This window comes from Bidens hawaiensis, unplaced genomic scaffold (genome assembly GCF_021521415.1).
Source record: "Bidens hawaiensis isolate Kalapana, Puna unplaced genomic scaffold, B.hawaiensis_p1.1 tig00053071_1, whole genome shotgun sequence".
In the NCBI taxonomy this organism is placed as follows: Eukaryota; Viridiplantae; Streptophyta; class Magnoliopsida; order Asterales; family Asteraceae; genus Bidens; species Bidens hawaiensis.
Window position 1 is genome coordinate 36,902 of NW_027499547.1, and position 18,946 is coordinate 55,847.

Sequence of the window (18,946 nt, forward strand, 5' to 3'; positions counted from 1 at the left end):
AACAAATAATTGTATGGTTATAAATAGGAGTGTTTGTTATCAAGTAAACACAACACTAACAATCAATACAATTAAGGTTTAGGCTTGAAAGCTGGTTGTTTTTCAAGATTGTGCTAAACGACATACCACAAAACAAAATTTTAAAGTCCAAAAGTGTAACATCACGAAAGTATCGGGTCAAAAATACCAAGTTCAAAAAGATAAAGGATCAAAAATGACAAGTTTTAAACTTAAAAATCAAAAATGGAAAATCTGTCACCAGGCCTGATCGCGATACGCGACGGCCATAAACCAAACGTCATCGTGTATCGCGATGACGAGGTCTGACAAGGTTACACGTGTCCTGCCACGTGTCACCACGTGGCATAAAGCCATGATAAGGTGACACGTGTCACCTGGTGGCATTATGTGTTGCCACGTGTCACCACGTGGCATCACGTCCGCCATGTGGCAGCCCTAGTGGGTGACTCATCATGCCTGCATCGCGATACACGATGGCATGATCAAGGGACCATTGCGTATCGCGATGGGTGCCGGGAGAAGTCTATAAATAGCAGGCTATGGCATCTCATTTCTCACACCTTTTCCCACACACCTTTCTCTCTCTAGAATATACTCCCTCTCTCTAAAAATCAACTCGATAAACGTGCCACAAACCTCCTCGTTTTACGTGCCAAAAACCCGTCATTATATCTCGTAATCCATGCCATTAAACCAACGATACCCAGAAGTACTGACAACAATATCTCGAAGTGTGTGCCGACCTGAGACGACCCGACGTTCCGCCTCGAAGTACGTGCCGATCCCAGACGACCCAACGACTCGCCTCGAAGTACGTGCCGACCCGAGACCACCCCGGACGACCCGCCTCGAAGTGTGTGCAGACGTTACTTAAAGACAGGCGTGCCAATGAGGTGTTGATCAAGATTCTCGATATACGTGCCAACGTCGAAGTGATGCCCGAAAGTTTAGAAAATAATAAGCCAAACAAGGTAGGCATAATGCCCGAATAAAATAATGAAAAAATAATAAAGGATTAGACCCTAGTTAAGGGTATAGTTAATAACTCAAAAATAAATAAAAGAAAAGCGAAGAAATTATATAAAGAGAAAGATATAAATATGACCATTGGTTATAGATAAAGCGAAATTATTATTTAAATGATCTTAGATAATAATAAAAGAAGAAAAGAAATAAAAGAAAAAGTAAATGAAATAATCTTTATTAATAAATAAAGATAGAAATATTATTTAAAAGTGTTTTGAATAACGAGTAAAAGAATATATACACATTATTTAGTTTACATGAATCATATATATATATTGTTTATACGATTCATGTAAACTAAATAATGTGTGTGTGTGTATACACGTTCTAGAAACGTAGATTTTAGAAAAGAAAGCATGTCAGACTAAAGGTCCAAACATAAGAATAAAAAGTATATGATTTAAACTATAGGTTCAAACATAATATAAAAGAAAAGGAAAAGATGAAAATAAAAAATAGTTCTAGTTGATAAAATTATTTAAGGTTATTATTCTTAAATAATAAGTAAAAGTATATGTTTCATAATGAAAAAGAAGCGTAGAGTTTAAGAAAAGGGAAAAACAAGCTAAAGTTTAACTTGAAAAAGAAAAGAAAGAAATAATATTTTAAACTAAAGGTTTAAAATAAAGAAAAGATGTTTTGAACTAAAGGTTCAAAAATAAATTAAAATCGAGGTAAAGATTTTACAAAAGTGACTAGAGGTCTTAAGCTGGATTGTATATCCGACTAACAAAACGTTATACTCATACTATAGGTGCGAGATAACAAAGAAGAAGGAAAGACCCTCAGACAGTATATTGAAGCTGATCCAAAAGGTTATACTCGTACTATAGGTGCGAGATAGCAACGGGAAAGACCCTCGGACAGTGTTTGAAGCTGATCCAAATCAAAAAGGTGAACATAATGGTGGATCGCCACTCAAATCAAAAAGGCCGCGAGAGAGAAGAAAACCGGACCAACCAAAATTCAAGGCGTATCAATGGTCAAATGAATACTACAAAGATACACAAAAATGTCGAGATGATCGCCTTCTTCACTATATGAATTGTATCAAGTTTGGTCCGGGAAAATACAAGTGTTGGTGGCATGACCCGCCTTTTATTTTATATATATTTTTTATGTTTACCATTGGGATATTACTAACCAACGGTAAATATGATTAAAAAAAACAAACGGGTCGTACAACGTTTTCAATATCAAAGATCCACCCGTTCATGAAAGTTTGCCCCAAGGACAACTAAATACGGGGTCGAGTCAAGCTAAGGAATCGTAAATAAACAAGGCGTGGGACACTTTGGAAACTGCATTGGAGCATTACAGGGGTGAAATTGTGAGCTGGGTGAAATACAGCTGAACAATGTTTGATGTGAGCCAAGCATGGTCATGTCTAGGACTAGACATGATCATGCTTCTTTTCAAAATTAACCACAATTAACCACAAGCATGATCATGTATCAGCTCAGACATGACCATGTCTTATTTGATTTGGGAAATCGTTGGCTGGATGCTTGGTTTGCCCTGCACTGCACTGTGAGACATCAAGTTATTGTACTTAGGATATATTTTGGTGACGATCTTCGATAGGGGAGTTTTCTGTTTCTCTTTCGCATTCCGTTCCATTGCATTGCATTCCCTATTGCATTATATATTTTTATGTTACATCGAGGGCGATGTACAATTCAAGTGTGGCGAAGGAATTTAAGCTTTGTTTGTCCAAACTAAATATTATTTTTTTTGCAAAACTCCTATTAAACATTTTTGTGGCAATTAAATTAAGTAAATAACTATTAAGCATTCTTTAAAATTCAAATGTTTAATTGTATTGTCCTGAAGCACCAAACATCTTTAGAAAACAAATCAAGTCCGAAAATATTTAAAAGACATACCTTTAAGAATGACAAACAAAAGGATTCACATGCATTACTTTGCAATTTACACCCATTTCGCCCGTTTCCGTGAGTTAGCCTCGTCAATTGTTTTTGCTCATGTTTTTGCGAGCAATTGAGTGAGCCGGGTGGTTATTGCAAAGTAGAACTTGCTTTTTGGCATGCATTTCAAGATCATAGACATATACATTGTATAAAGCATTGAGGAATTTAGGATAAACCCCATTTCTAGCCATTTTCACTTATATTTTCCCATACCCGACATTATCCCCTAGTAGCCCTTGTCTTGCCTTTTCCCATGTTTTTCATTTTTTGCCCTATTTTATCACCCCACTTAGCCATAAAGCCGTTTACTTTTCACCCATTTTTGTGTTAGAAATCCGGTTCGACTAAATTTAATTTGTTGTTTATGTTTCATTTTTATGTAATTTGTCACTTGGGAATCCTAGATGCTATCTCCCAAAGTGTATTTTTAGTTTGTATTATTTGTATCTTTAGTAAAAAAAAAAAGAAAAAAAAGAAAAAGAAAAGAAAAGCAATCAAATAAGAAGTTTATTTCATCACAACTAGGTGAAGTTTAGTATCAAAGGAGCAATTTTTGGTTCGTTAGCTCTCGACTTGTAAAACCACTTGGTTCAATTTTTTTTAGTTTGTGTTCTAAGTTAACTTAGTTCCAAATTTTCTAGCCTTTTAGTCACTTACCCCAAAAATTCCTCACCCCAACCATAAGCCAACATTACAACACTCAAGTACTCATGTTTTATGCTTTGTATGTGTCGTTGTTGGTGGAGATTTGACCCTTAAACAAGCCTATGCTTTGCTTGATCACCGTCTTGGCATAGAGTGTTCTCAACATACACCATTACATGTATGATCACTAAATATAACCGAGTGTGTGAACATTGTGAGGTTTGCAAAGTTTGCATGTGATGACAATGCATGTCATTCTTTTGGACTATGTCTTCATCTTTATAGGCTTGATTGGTGAAACATTAACTATTGATTGCTTTCTTGTAAATCCTTCAAAATTTTGATACTTTATTAATGCTTACGGATTATTCTTAATTCCTTTTGCCATTGGGAGTTTTGTTTCATTTTCTTTTGCTTGAGGACAAGCAAAGTTTAAGTGTGGGGATGTTTAATGTGCTTAAAATAACACATATTTATTGCTCGATTTTATCCCCTTGTCATGCACGTATATTGGAAATATCGTGAAATTATATACTTATTTATCTATTTGTAAATTTCTAGGACTTGGTTGGTGATTTATAAGATTTTGGATATTTTGTGAAGATAAAAGAAGAAACTGGCCTTAATGCAAAAACATGATCATGTTCACAAATAAACATGACCATGTCTTCATACTTTACCCACTGCTATTTACCCACTGGGCACTTTCACACATGACCATGCCTTTGGAATGGCATGATCATGTTCCACCTTGTTCACATGCCTCAACTAAGCAAAGCTCGGCCATTACTTTTCTTTCTTGGATTTCGTGGTTTCCAAATTCATCTTTGGCCAGTTTTTTCATTAGTGTGTACACTCCTTTAACATCTCGTAACTTGCAATGAACCAATGGGATGCTAGATCTGGTATTTTGTTTAAACATGATCATGTTTTGCTCCAAACATGATCATGTCTCTCTTATCTATATAAATAACAACTCCCAGTAAGAAGGGGAGTCCCAAGAAGTTTTGAACCCACTTTTTAACTTCTAAACCTTGGTGATTTCCATCGAATTGCAAGCACTTTGAAGGATTCCAACATCAAGAGAAGCATCATCCATCATCTACATCATCTAGCTTGGATTCTTGGTTTGATTATTCTTGATTTTACCATGAAGTTAGTTATCTTTTCAAGCTTGTATGTTGTTCTTGAGCTCATGATGAGCTAAGCTCTTTGTTATCACTTTGATTTAGATGAAGTTTAGTAATAATTGATGGTATTTATGGATTATTGGCAAGGATTGTGTTAATGTTATAGCCATTTCATTATTATTCTTCAATGGTTTTGTGTATTTAAAGGTTTGTTATGTCATGATATTCAAGACTTGTGGTTGTTTGGTTATGTAATGTTGGAAAACTCATGATTTAAGCATCCATTCATGGATTTGTATATTTTTATGCTAGTCTATGGCTTTTGAACTAGGAATGGTGAATGAAGTCTTGATTATTCATGATACACTCTTGAATGTGCATCCTTATGCTTATGTTTGGAAAGACAAAGTATTTGTTATGATTTGTCATGTTAAGTGCTATGTCTATCTAGTTTTTGTTGACACGAACATCTAATTTATGTAATCTTGATATGAACATCATAAGTTGAAGAAGTGGATGATTATTGCTTAGTTTAATCAACTTTAGGTGGATTATGTGTTTTTCATGTTATCTTTCCAAAGAGTTGTTGGATTAGTCACCCGTGATAGGAAACTAGTCCATACCATTATGAAACATTGACATAATCCTATCATCCGTCCTACTTGAATGACTTTAGGTGGCTAGTTTGTATCTTTCATTCTAACTTTCCAACAAGTCACATGACTAGATATCTTTGGCGAGATTCTAGTTACTTGCGTTTTGTGGTCTTGCCATGTATCCATAATTGTTGTCATTTGTGAGCTAAACGGATTCAAGATTAAAGTGATATTCTTCCTTGATCGTTTGCTTTTGTGTTCTTTAGCTTAGTTGTTATATTTTGCATGATAAATTAGTTAAAACCAACCAACTTGTTGTTTTAGTCGGTTAGACATTAATAAAGATTTAGTAACAAGAACTATCATGTCCATGGATCGATACTTGGTTCTTACCGATACTATACTACATATACGATAGGTACACTTGCCTAAGTGTGTGTGGTTTAGTTTTGAGGTGAAAATCATTTCTATAAATTTAAAACCCAATTGTGTGTAAAATCATTATTAAAAATATATATACTTCACGCACATCAGTGTCCTTTCCACTTTCTTGGTTGGTGCCATATTTAGAATACGGGCTGCAGAGATCAATGCGAAACCCCAAAATGATAGAGGTAATGTGCTTCTAGCCATCATAGATCGAACCATATCCAATAGAGTTCGATTCCTCCTTTCAGACACACCATTATGTTGCGGATCTAGAAACGGATCATTGAGGTATTCACCCCATCTATCGGAACGAAGTACTTTGATTGTTTTATTGAGTTGATTTTGTACTTAAGTTTGGAAGACTTTGAACATTTCAAAGGCTTCATCTTTGTGTCTAAACAAGAACACATACCCATAACGACTATAATCGTCGGTAAAGGTACTGAAGTATTTTTTACCATTCCTTGTCATTGTCTTAAAAGGACCACATACATCCGTATGTATGATACCTAATAAGTCTTTCGCCCTTTCATTACTTCCACTAAAGGGCTCCTTGGTCATCTTTCCCAATAAACAAGATTCACACTTATCAAATGAATCATCATTTGATTCCAAAAGACCATTCTATTGAAGTGTATGAATGCGATCCTTGTTTATGTGACCAAGGCGACAATGCCAAAGAAAAGTCTTACTCAAATCCAATTTGAGTCTTTTGGTGCTAGATTGGTACAACGAGTTATCAATGGATGTATTATCATGAACTAATTCATAAATGTCATTAGACAGCATTGCTTTAAAATAAAAGACATCATTCATGAAAACATAAATACCATTGTCTACAAACTTTAAATCATAACCAAATTGTCTTAACAAAGAAATAGAGATAATGTTCCTAGTCAAACTAGGAGAATACAAAATGTTTTTCAAAATAACTTCCAAACCATTTGAAGGCTTTAAAACATAATCTCCTCGGGCTTGGACATCAACCTTTGCTTCATTTCCCATGAAGAGACTTATATCTCCTTTCTTGTAATCATTTCTTCTTTTGAACTCCTGCAATGAATTACATATATGAGTTCCACATCCGGTATCCAATACCCATGTGTTAGATAAAATAATGTTAAGATCAATATGGATCATGAAAGTTGTACCTGAGGTTTGCCCTGCATCCCTCTTAGCTTTCAACTCCTTGAGATAGGTTGGACAATTTCTCATCCAATGGCCTATCTCTCCACAACCAAAGCACGGATCCTCAGCGCTAACCTTTAGCTTCTTCGGTTTTGGTTCCGACTTTGCCTTTCCCTTGAAAATTCCTTTGACTTGCCCTTTACCACTATCAACCTTTGCCTTGGGTTCTGGATGATGCCTCTTCTTCAACCCACCCTCATTGATCGCAAGAACGGGTAAAACCTTTTTACCCATTCCAGCTTCGGCTGTTTTAAGTATTGCGTGAAGATCACCAATGCTTTTGTCCCATCCGTTCATGTTATAATTCATAACGAATGTCTCAAACCTTTTAGTTAAGCCATTTAGGATCATATCTGTGGCTAACTCTTTTGAGACGGGACAGTTAAGCCATTCAAGCCGATCAATGTGGCTTTTCATCTTAAGAACATAAGATGAGACACATTGGGTTTCTTCCATACGACATGCATGAAACGCTCGAACCGTTTCGAAGCGTTCCACCCTAGCCTGATTAAGGAACATTTCCTTAAGCTGGGTGATCATGTCATATGCCCCATGATTCTCGAAATCCTTTTGGATCTCGGGAATCATTGTTCCCAACATGAAGCAAGAAACTTGCACCGAATCCTCGGTGTACTTTAACCAGTCATTGTAGGCATCCAAGTCATTAACATCGGGTTCATCGAGAATAGGATCGTCCAAAATGTAGAATTTCTTCTCTTGTTTGAGAACAATTCTCAAGTTTCGATACCAATCCATAAAATTATTACAGTTCGAACGATCCTTATCCAGAATGGATCTCAGTGATAGATTATGCACAGGTGGGATTATTACGTTCGGTGGGTTTTACGACCATTTATAAATTTAACAAAGTTCAATTTAGTATTTTCGATATCATTAATAAATTTAATCGTTAATACCCTTTAATGTCTCCAATTAATGATTAAAATCTAGAACCTAACGTTTCATTTAAATAGTAGTTATGTGACCTTTATCCTACTATTCGAATTAACAAGGTAGTCAACGTTTGACGATTGCAACCCTTTGCAACTTCTAGTTATATGGGATCGGTTAAACATCATATGTTTAGTTGGCATTTTTAATCCCATCAACACCTTTGTACGCCATGCTTCGGTGACCTTATTCACATGGTTTCCAAAACAAGTCGTCCGACTTACACACACGTGTGGGTTTACACATACAAATGGTTAGGTGACATTTATCCCACAAGTATTGTAACAAGTTTTCTTAAATGTGGTTAGGTGATATTTATCCCACATTTTCCCAAGTGATTCGAGTGTCATATAAAAAGATGGTGTTCAACTTGTTTTAAAATGGATTTTTAAGTTTTCAAAATTCTAGATTGGAAAACTATTTTATGTACCTTTCATTTGCATGCATTCAAATATATGGTGCTTTGTTGAAAACCAATTCTCACAATTCCTTTTAATAAAACCCATTTTATTATGAAATCATTAATAGTTAATAAAACCAATTTTATTACTTAATAATTTCTAAAGGAATCAATTTTATACAAGTTGTTGATTTTAATAGTTAACAACCGTACCCAAATATGATAAAACAAAATATAAATCAACCACACAAGCATAAATAATAACCACAAGTCCATAACCATAGCCACCTAAAGTTGACAACACTTGTTGACCGAAACAAGTGTGTCATAAGGTCTCTCCTAAGGGACGAGCATGACACAAGGTATGTGATGGTGAACTCCCACTTGACTCCGCATCCATATGCTTCAAGTGTCCACCTCTTGTTGTGATTCTTTCTCTTTATTTGGGCTTCCATTTGGGCTCCAACTTAAGCTCCTTGATTCTTTGGGCCTCTTTTGGGCTTGGGCTTGGGCTATTGGGCTAAAATCCAATGTTGGACTATTAGGTCCATTAAGGCCTAAAACCAAAATGGTATTGTAGTTGCATCTTCTTTTACAAAATATATCCTTATACATTTTTCTAATAAAAGAAATACAACTATTCTACTTATTATTACAAACCAATTTGAAATGAATAAATAGATTACAAACCCGAATAAAAGAATATTACAACCAAATGAATAAACCACAACATATCACTTCAATATACACAAGGTCATGGCTAGGTTATGAACATCCAAACAATCAGGTCAACCCTTGACCAATCAGGTCAACCTTTGACCAGAATGGTTCCCCTTTGACCCTTCGTTCTCGGCCAGAAATAGAGAACATGGAGTTCTCGGCCAAGAAGCCAAAGCTTCAGAGTTTTCGGCCCGGAGTTTTCGGTCAGCCGAGAACCTAGAGTTCTCGGCCAAAACCAAGAACCAAGAACATGAGTTTTCGGTCAACCGAGAACCTGTTTTCGGCCAACCGACAACTATGGTTTCCAACCATGAGTTCTCAGTCAAACCGAAAACTGGGTCTGATTGTGTTTTCGGCCAGACCAAGAACCATGGTTTCCAACCATTGAGTTCTCGGCCAGAGCTGAAGAACACAGATTTTGCCCAAACAGAATTTTGTCATCCAAATGGCCAATTTTTCCAGATTTACCACATGCATGTATGGTACAATCTTGAAAAACCAAGGGGCAACCAATATGCCTAAAGTTTTTGGTTATCATGGTAAGAAATACCATGAAACCCGAACACTTTAGATCCCATTTTTTGAAGCATGTAATCGTATAAGCGGCTCTTGATGCCATTGTTGGGTTTTTACAAGATTATCAAAGTCCATATAACCCATTATATAGAAAAACGCAGCGGAAAATAAGTTTTAAATCTTGTTTACCAATACACATAAAAACCCGTTTTATGTTTAACCCAATGCCCGGTCCAAATACGAATTGCCATGCTATCAAATACATACCATAGGGTGTTTTAAAACATACCTTCAAGTCTTAGAACACCGAAAGGGATGAATGGTTTGAATGAAGAGTCTTCAATGTAGAAAACCTCAAGCTTGTATACCCGCACAAGCTTTCCAACAAACACATTCTTTGCTAGGATTTAACACTTGCAAAATCTCCTTGTTCTTCTTCTTGTTCTTCCTTTCGGCCGAAAAGAGAGAAAAGAGAGAGTTGTGTGTGAGAGAGAGAAAGCCTTGTGAGATGTTCAAGAATAATGATCTCCCAATTGAAAGTCTTGCATGTATTGGAAATAACAAAAGAGGAAAGAAAGAGAGGTGGAGGGGCCGGCCACCATGGGGCTTTTCCCCACTAAAAACCAAAATCATTTTTGTTTATTTCTTTTAACATACTTGTTATTTATCCAAATAAATAACATCCCTCATAATATAAAAAATCCACATAATTTATTTATCACACAAATGCAAAATATTTAGAAAACTCATTTTTCAAATATTATAAGTGTTGATAATTATTACTTAGATCATATCTAATAATAAATATCGTGGTGTTTGTCTAGCTTGTTATTGGGTATGACCCGACTTGGAACATAACGTACTAGCCACATCAACTCAAATATTTGTCTTGGATAGATCGATTCCAACACTTTCGCCATATTTGGATTTTCAAAATCTTTATTCAAGACTTTATACCCGTTTAGGTTGTCGGATTTGCTTGGTCTGCCAAAGAGATATGGGTTGGTTTTATTGTTTTAACCAAATCGGTAAACACCCTTAAATTGTTTGTGGTAAGTGGTTTCAAATTATAAAGAAGTCGACACGTACGATAAGAAACATATCTAAGCAAATCAACAAGCATAACTTGTTTATCGCATGCTTGCTTATCATGTTTATCGCCTTAGTTAAGTCTTACTATTTCATAACTTGTCATAATGAGTAATTGTTTTAGATATGTTTGGTCATCATATTATTGGACTGCTTAAACATATCATGTGTCCACTTATTAAACATGTATTAGTGCTTAAAAATGATGATATTAATTAAACATGTGTTGGAGCACCATTTTGAAGTTTTACATAAGTTGAATCGTATCCTTTTCCAATCAAATTACACAAAAAATTAGATTGAAATTCAAATATAAAACTTAACATAGTTAACATTTTTATTTTAACATGTCTAATAAGAAAAAGTGTAGGCTAACTATAAAAGGAATATATTATTAAAATCCAATTTCGCATTTTAAACGTGCCACTTCAAGTAAAAGTCGTTTTAACACAATACTATACTTTATATTAGGGATGAGCAAAATCGGTACTGGTACCGAAATCGGTATCGATTTGGTACCGTCGGTACCAAAGTTTTAAGTTTCGGTACCAGTACGGGACCGGTATTTCCCGAATTTTTGCCTTCAATCCCGGTCCCTTACCGGTACCAAGAATTCACGTATTTCGAGACCGGGATTTTCGGGACCGGTACCGGTCGGTACCGGTACGGCCCCGAGCTCATCCCTACTTTATATTAACTCATGATTTATCTAGTAACCATCAAAAAGTCTCATAATGGTGGGCAAGAACCAGGTTGTGTATTCATTCGGTATCTTATGTCACAAAATGCAAGATAACATACTGCCTGCGATTGCAATTCTACTAGAGTAAATAATGGCTGAAAACAACGCTCCGTAGGTTGCATCACTTTATTGGCTACGGAGCATCACTTTATTGGAAAAACACGATATGCGCATTGTTTCAAAGTACAACCATGATAACCAGGATCACATGTAAACTGCTACAAAAATCCATCCATAACCCAGAAAATCATGTTATCCACAAGAAACAGTATCAGAAACCAAAAGTGAATTTCACTTTATTAAATTTAAAAAAAAAAAAAAACTCCACTAGCATTTTGGAACTTGAACACCAGACTCGTCTTTTATTTCTTGATGAGATTCCTAATGACGTATGGAAGGATGCCACCATGATCAAAATATGTCAATTCAACCTGCGAATACATACAAGCAAAGAGTTTAAAATCACAACTTCCAAATAAAACATTCAAGTAGACAATAGAAAAAGAAACACATCATACCTGTGTGTCAAATCTGATTGTACACGTGAAGGATAAATTGTCAGTGGTAACGGTAACATCTTGACCAGGCTTTATGTCACTAGTTTTTGAAGGTAGGTCAATGGTGTAACGCTCATGACCGGTCAAACCAAGTGTATCTGCATCTTCACCAGCCTTGAAACAAAGAGGAATGATACCCATTCCAACCAGATTGCTCCAGTGGATCCTCTCAAAACTCTTGGCTATCACCGCTTTCACCCCCTGGAAAGTCATCACAAATTCAAAGTTATAATTTCTTTATTAAATTAATCACCCAAAACTATCAGAGAACTACACTACATACCTGTAGCATTGGACCTTTAGCAGCCCAGTCCCGTGAACTTCCACTTCCGTATTCAGCTCCGGCCAAAACAATAGTGTCGTGTCCAGCCTCTTTGTACCTCTGCAACATTCAGATGACAATAAGTATATAAGATCTCGCAAAATAAACTCAAAAGATGTTAATGATTTTGCACTTTTGTAACAGTTACATACCATTGCTACATCAAACACAGAAAGCTTATCGCCAGTGGGAATGTGAATGGTTTTGGGGCCTACTTCCCCGTTTAACAGCTTATTCACAATGCGGATATTGGCAAAGGTTCCTCTGGCCATAATTTCATCATTTCCACGACGGCTACCATAAGAGTTGAAGTCCCTACGGTCAACACCACGCTCAAGGAGGTATTTTGCAGCAGGGCTGTCCTTATGAATACTGCCAGCTGGCGATATATGGTCAGTGGTAATGCTGTCGCCGAAATTGAGCAAACAGTAAGCATCCTTCACTCCATGTGGACCTGGTGGGTCCATGGTCATGTCCTTGAAATATGGTGGTTCATGAATGTAGGTTGAGTTAGGATCCCATGAATAGAGGCTGGATGATGGGACAGATAGCTTATTCCACATTGGGTTCCCCTGTGTGATGGCTTCATATGTACTCTTAAACATATCTGGCAGCACACTTGATTGAACCGCCTGTAAGATAAGAACATGTTATCAGTCCTGTTGACTTTATTTTGACCAAGATTGAAATGAGCATATGATTGTAAGACTTGAGTACCTCAGCAATTTCTTCAGTACTGGGCCAGATATCCCTAAAGTACACACTCTTTCCATCCTTAGTTGTCCCAATTGGCTCCTTCTCAAAGTCAATGTCAACCTAAAAAGACAACATGCAACCCTTTTAAAGCCACCTGTACAGCTCTCTTTTGAACTTTGAACATTCAGAATTATTTCAGTATACCGTGCCAGCAAGTGCATATGCAACAACCAAAGGAGGTGAAGCAAGATAGTTGGCTCTTGTTAATGGATGAACATGGCCTTCAAAATTTCGGTTTCCAGAAAGCACAGCTGCAGCAACAATATCTACAAAAAAGAACACCAGAAAACGATGAAAAAAAATTCTACTACAAGGCTGACAATTTATAAAACTGTTCAAACAATTCATGAATATAACCCGTACCGTTGTCTGTAATTGCAGCAGCAACTGACTCGTCAAGATCTCCTGAGTTCCCAATACATGTGGTGCAACCATAGCCCACTATACTAAATCCCTGTTGGTCCAAGTACTTTTGCAGGCCACTATAAAATGATGAAAGACAAAAATTATTTATAGATGGTAAATATAAAACAATTAAATTACTAATTACACGTTTGCACTTACCTCTGAAGCAAGTATTTTGTAACAACCCCGGATCCAGGAGCAAGGCTTGTCTTTACCCATGGTTTAACCTGACAGCAAAACACCATTCATATCATATCCACCAGCCTTCATCAATATTCACTCAAGTAAAGAACGTTCTAGAATAATATACCAACCTCCAAACCAAGTTCACAAGCCTTCTTTGCAACAAGACCTGCCCCGAGCATGACACTAGGGTTTGATGTATCTGTACAACTAGTGATGGCTGCTATCACAACACTACCATGTTTAAGTTCAGCAGTTTGTCCATGAAATGGAAAGCTGACAACTTTTTCTTGTGCCTCCTTTGGTACAGCAAAACCCTGCATACAAATTTGGAAAATTAGAGGCCAATTATACAAAGAGCAAATCCATTATTTCCACCTTTATTGATTATCATTATCTAATTGTAGAACCAACAGTGTAAGCAAAAAAATAATATTTTATCATCTAACCTTAAATCCAACTTTGTTATCAAGGCATGAATGCCAGTCAGCCTTCATATCCTTAATGGGAACACGATCATGCGGCCTGTTAGAATGAGAACAATCATGAATTTAAGAACATGAATAAAAAGTATACAAAATTCCAACATTAAACAATACCTTTTGGGACCAGAAATACAGGGTTCAACATTGCCTAAGTTCAGTTCCAGATATGATGAGTAAACTTTCTCTTGTTGTGGCTGATTTGACATGATCATAAAAGACGAGTGAGAAAAAGGTACTGCCAAATTCAAAAACTTACTATAAAAGAAAATAATAAAACATGGTCACTAACCTCACTGTAATCAACAAACATTTTGTTTGCTCGCAGGTACGCTTCAATATTAGCAACCTAGAAACAATTAAGAAAAATAGGACCTTTAAATTGACAAGAGTTTTACCAAGTAATAATGATAAAATTTCTGAATCGAAAAAGAAAACTTACAGTATCGTCACTTCTTCCTGTTAACTTAAGGTACTGCAGTGTAACATGATCTACAGGGAAGAATCCCATGGTTGCACCATACTCAGGTGACATATTAGCAATAGTTGCTCTATCAGCCAATGACAGTTCACTCATGCCCTCACCTGCATGTCAATCAATAGTGTGACATAAGTGACAATTAAAAAATGGTTAGCTTAAAATGGATTTGATGACTGACTATAAAGACATTACCAAAGAATTCAACAAATTTGCCTACAACGCCATGCTTTCTTAACATTTGGGTCACAGCTAACACCAAATCAGTGGCTGTGACACCATTTTGCAACTTTCCAGACAACTTGAATCCAACCACACCAGGCAACACCATGCTCATGGGCTGTGAATATCAGAAAGAAGTCAGCCAGTTAATATTATTGTATTGCACTTTACAAAAGCACATAAATTGAACAACTTCAAATGTATTATACATATATAAATGTATACCTGTCCAAGCATCGTTGCCTCTGCTTCAATTCCTCCTACACCCCAACCAGCTACTCCCAATCCATCAATCATGGTTGTGTGGGAATCAGTTCCAACAACACTATCAGGATATAAGATGCCATCAGTATTGAAAACAACCCATCCAAGATATTCTAGATTGACCTGGATCAGTGAAAAGAAAATGATTAGAAATTCAAATGAAGGTTTTAACATATATGTTCAGAATCATGTAGTTTGAATGTTCAAAACCTCACCTGGTGAACAATACCAGAACCAGGAGGGACCACAAGCATGTTGTCGAAAGCATGTGAACCCCATTTTAAAAAGGCAAACCGCTCATTGTTGCGCTGAAATTCAAGGTCCATGTTTGCTTGAACAGCATTTGGACTTCTTGCAACATCAACCTGAACTGAATGGTCAATCACAAGGTCAACTGGCACCTGCAAAATACCAATTTTTCAAAGAATGAGACATCATGGGTCATTACTTTCAAATTATGAATAATTTAGTTTGAAAATTGACATGAAATGGAAATTACTCACCAGAGGGTTGATCTTTTAGAGTCACCACCGAGCTTGTTCATGGCATCTCGCATACAAGCAAGATCAACAACAGCTGGAACTCCAGTAAAATCCTACAGAAATATCATGAATTACTAAAAAGTAACAACTAATAAACGACTGCAAACTCTACACAAGTGAATTTAATGATATTCACCTGTAAAAGAACACGGGCAGGTTTAAACGGAATTTCCACTTGCTTTGGTGAAGTATTTTCCCAGTCAATGATCTTTTCAACATCATTTGGGGTAACTTGAAAGTTATCACAATTGCAAATGGCAGACTCCAGAAGAATCCTGATAGAATATGGGAGCTTGTCTGCAAACATGTAAATTTTACATATTCAAAAGCAGAGATGTATACATTAAAAAAAAACTAAACTTGACAAAAGAATATGTTCTGTTTTATAGCAACAGAGGATCTATTACCAATCCTGGGATCATTTAGAGCAGGAAGACTGTAGAACTTTCCAAACTAGCCTTCTCCAGGCCTGGGGAGAGTAGTGAATATGCCCTTAAAAGGATTTTCAGAAGCTGAAAATAATTCAACAAAAATTGGTACAGAATATGCAACAAACTTCAAGCACCAAAATGTAACAACTTTTGTTCCCTTCATTCCCCATTATATCAAGAAAAAGTTCCAATATCCAATAAAAACAGATATATTTGATTCCAAGCAATCCAATTGTCCAAATAGAAAAAGTCCCCAAGCAGCATATTTGTAAAGTAAGCAACAAAAGAGAATCAGTATCATAAAAGTCAATATTCACTTCAATTTCAACAATAAAAAAATCACACTTCGATTTAACACAGTAGCAAGTACGCGTATAACAAAACCACTTGTTTAACCAATCAAATCCAGATCAAGGTTAATTCAAACGCGTAACAAGCCCGATCTCAATAACTAATCCCTAGTAGCACCTTAATAGAATAAAACAACAATACAAATACAAAAGTCTCTAAGCAACATATTCCTAAAGCTCGTAACAAAAAGAGAATCAGATAAATAATCCAAAAAAGTCAATATTCATATACATCTCGGTTTCAACGACCGAAACAACTACACACTTCTAGTTACATCAATTAAATCCAAATCAACATAAGCATAACAAGTCCGATCTTATTATGAAGCCCTAGCAGCACCTTAACAGAATAAAACAACAAATTAATAATAAATTAAAGGTCAACACCGCTATATTACAATCCGATTAGCCTCACGACGTGAAAAACAATAAAATAATGGACGGAGTAATAAAAGTGAATAAGTATACCCATGGAAGTGATGTTTCGTTGAACAACTGGAGCTACGGATCCGATCTGAGCCCTAGCCGGAGATCTCAAGTGAGTCCACTTACGGATGGATCTGAACGGAAGTGAGGGTTTAGAGAGAGAAGAAGAATAATAATATGATGATGAGGAGAAACGAGGAATAAATATCTTACTATTAGCAGATGAAGAAGAAGTTGGTGAAGTAGTCGTAGTAGTGGTAATAATATTATTATGCATTACGAAGTGGTAAAAATAAAATAAAATAAAAAGAAAAAGAAATAATATGCCCTAGAGACTGGAAATGAAGAGAGAGAGAGAGATGAAAGTCTTTCATGGCTGCGTGTGGAGAGGTGTAGGGGAGGGTGAGTGAAATGGACCGTGGGATTTGTGGATTGACGGTGGGGATGTATTGGGTTGTTCGTGTCTGAAGCCTGATAAGGTCGGCTGGGTCAGCACGGCTCGGCTAGAAATAGAATGATTGTGACCTTGTGGGTTGCACACTCCAGTTTACATTATCTTTTCTTAAAAAGATCATGAAAAATATCTTTATAGATTATGTAAGGAAACTTTTTATTTTATATAATCATCATCATAAATAAATAAATAAATAGATTCCGTTGTGTTAATTTGCTTTAACGTAATTTTAATAAAGATATAGTAATTAATCCACTATAGTTACATGGTGTCTGTTTTTACGTATTTATTTTATTGTTATGAATCTATCTTTTTTTTTCTATATTTTTTATTGTTAATATTATGTATCATGCAACAACTTTATTATTCTCTATTTTTTTCTTGTATGGACATTTTTTTTCTTTCTATACTATTAAACTTAAATACATACCATGTAAATATTAGATGTATCCATCGTAATTAATAGGATTTTCATTGTATAATAAAACATTTATTATGGCATAATTTTTGAATTTTGTTAAAATAAAAAAAGCAGAGTTAATGGCCATTTTCGTTCCTGTGGTTTGCTACTTTCGCCACTTCAGTCTAAAATTTGTATTTTTGTCAATTTAGTCCTCATAGTTTTAAATATTAGCCAATTACATCTTATCCGTCTAACGGCATCCAGCTATGCCGTTAGTTTAAGGGTATTTTTGTCTTTCTCCTTTTTATTATTGAGTTATTGGTCATTTTCGTCCCTGTGGTTTGATACTTTTGCCAATTCAGTCCAAAGTTTAAAATTTTGTCAATTTAAGTCAGTTTTTTTCTATAACCCTAGAGAGCATTATCCAAGCCCAAAACAAGTCTGCATTTACTCTGTCGACAGCAGTAATCATACCCTCTCCTCTCGTATTTAGTTTCTAGACGGTTCCTAAACTATCCCTCATGGTGTAATTCAATGGTAAAGTGGTCAAAGCAATTCCGTGAAACCGAATTGTACGGAAAAAACTAAAAATCGTTTCTTTGATGAATGCATAATATTTAGGGTTTAGAGATTAACATATCATAACGAAAATCTGGGTCGTAATCAACTATTATACATTAATCAACAAAACAATTTTTAGTTTTTTGTGTATAATTCGATTTCGGGGAATTACCTTGACCACTTTACCATTGAATTCCACCATGGAGAAGATTTTAGGAAATGTCTAGAAACTAAATATAAGGGGGGGTACGATTACTGTTGTCAACAGAGTAAATGCATACCAGTATTTGAGGTTGCTCGATGGTTTTGGGCTTGAATTATGCTCTTTAGGGTTATAAACAAAAAACATAAAAAATAAAAAAAACTGAATTAAACTGAACATTAAATTGACAAATTTTCAAACTTTGTACTGAATTGGCAAAGATATCAAACCACAGGGACTAAAATGACCATTAACTTAAAATTAAAAGGAGAAAGACAAAAATACCCTTAAACTAACGGCATAGCTGGATGCCGTTAGACGGATGGGACGTAATTGGCTAAAATTTAAAACTATGAGGACTAAATTGACAAAATTAAAAATTTTGGACTGAAGTGGCGAAAGTAGCAACCACATAGACAAAAATGGCCATTAACTCAAAAAAGTAAATCATAGTATGAATAATATTAGTTTAATGATAAACACATTGGTTTGCGTGTTTTAAATTATATAAAAGCGACAAGGAT

General features: G+C 35.7%; 1 pseudogene across 1 annotated transcript; it reads right to left on the reverse strand.

Moving 5' to 3' along the window:
• Nucleotides 1-11,530: 11,530 nt before the first annotated feature.
• Nucleotides 11,531-15,892, reverse strand: LOC143599904 (aconitate hydratase, cytoplasmic-like; annotated as a pseudogene). Its single transcript, XR_013147377.1, has 18 exons — nt 15,732-15,892; nt 15,557-15,648; nt 15,269-15,454; nt 15,015-15,176; nt 14,763-14,907; nt 14,532-14,674; nt 14,382-14,438; nt 14,207-14,286; nt 14,057-14,132; nt 13,739-13,924; nt 13,584-13,651; nt 13,383-13,501; nt 13,164-13,285; nt 12,981-13,079; nt 12,416-12,895; nt 12,225-12,323; nt 11,903-12,142; nt 11,531-11,815 (listed from the first exon to the last, which is right to left on the reverse strand). The product of XR_013147377.1 is annotated as an aconitate hydratase, cytoplasmic-like (transcript).
• Between the last annotated feature and the right edge of the window lie 3,054 nt (nt 15,893-18,946).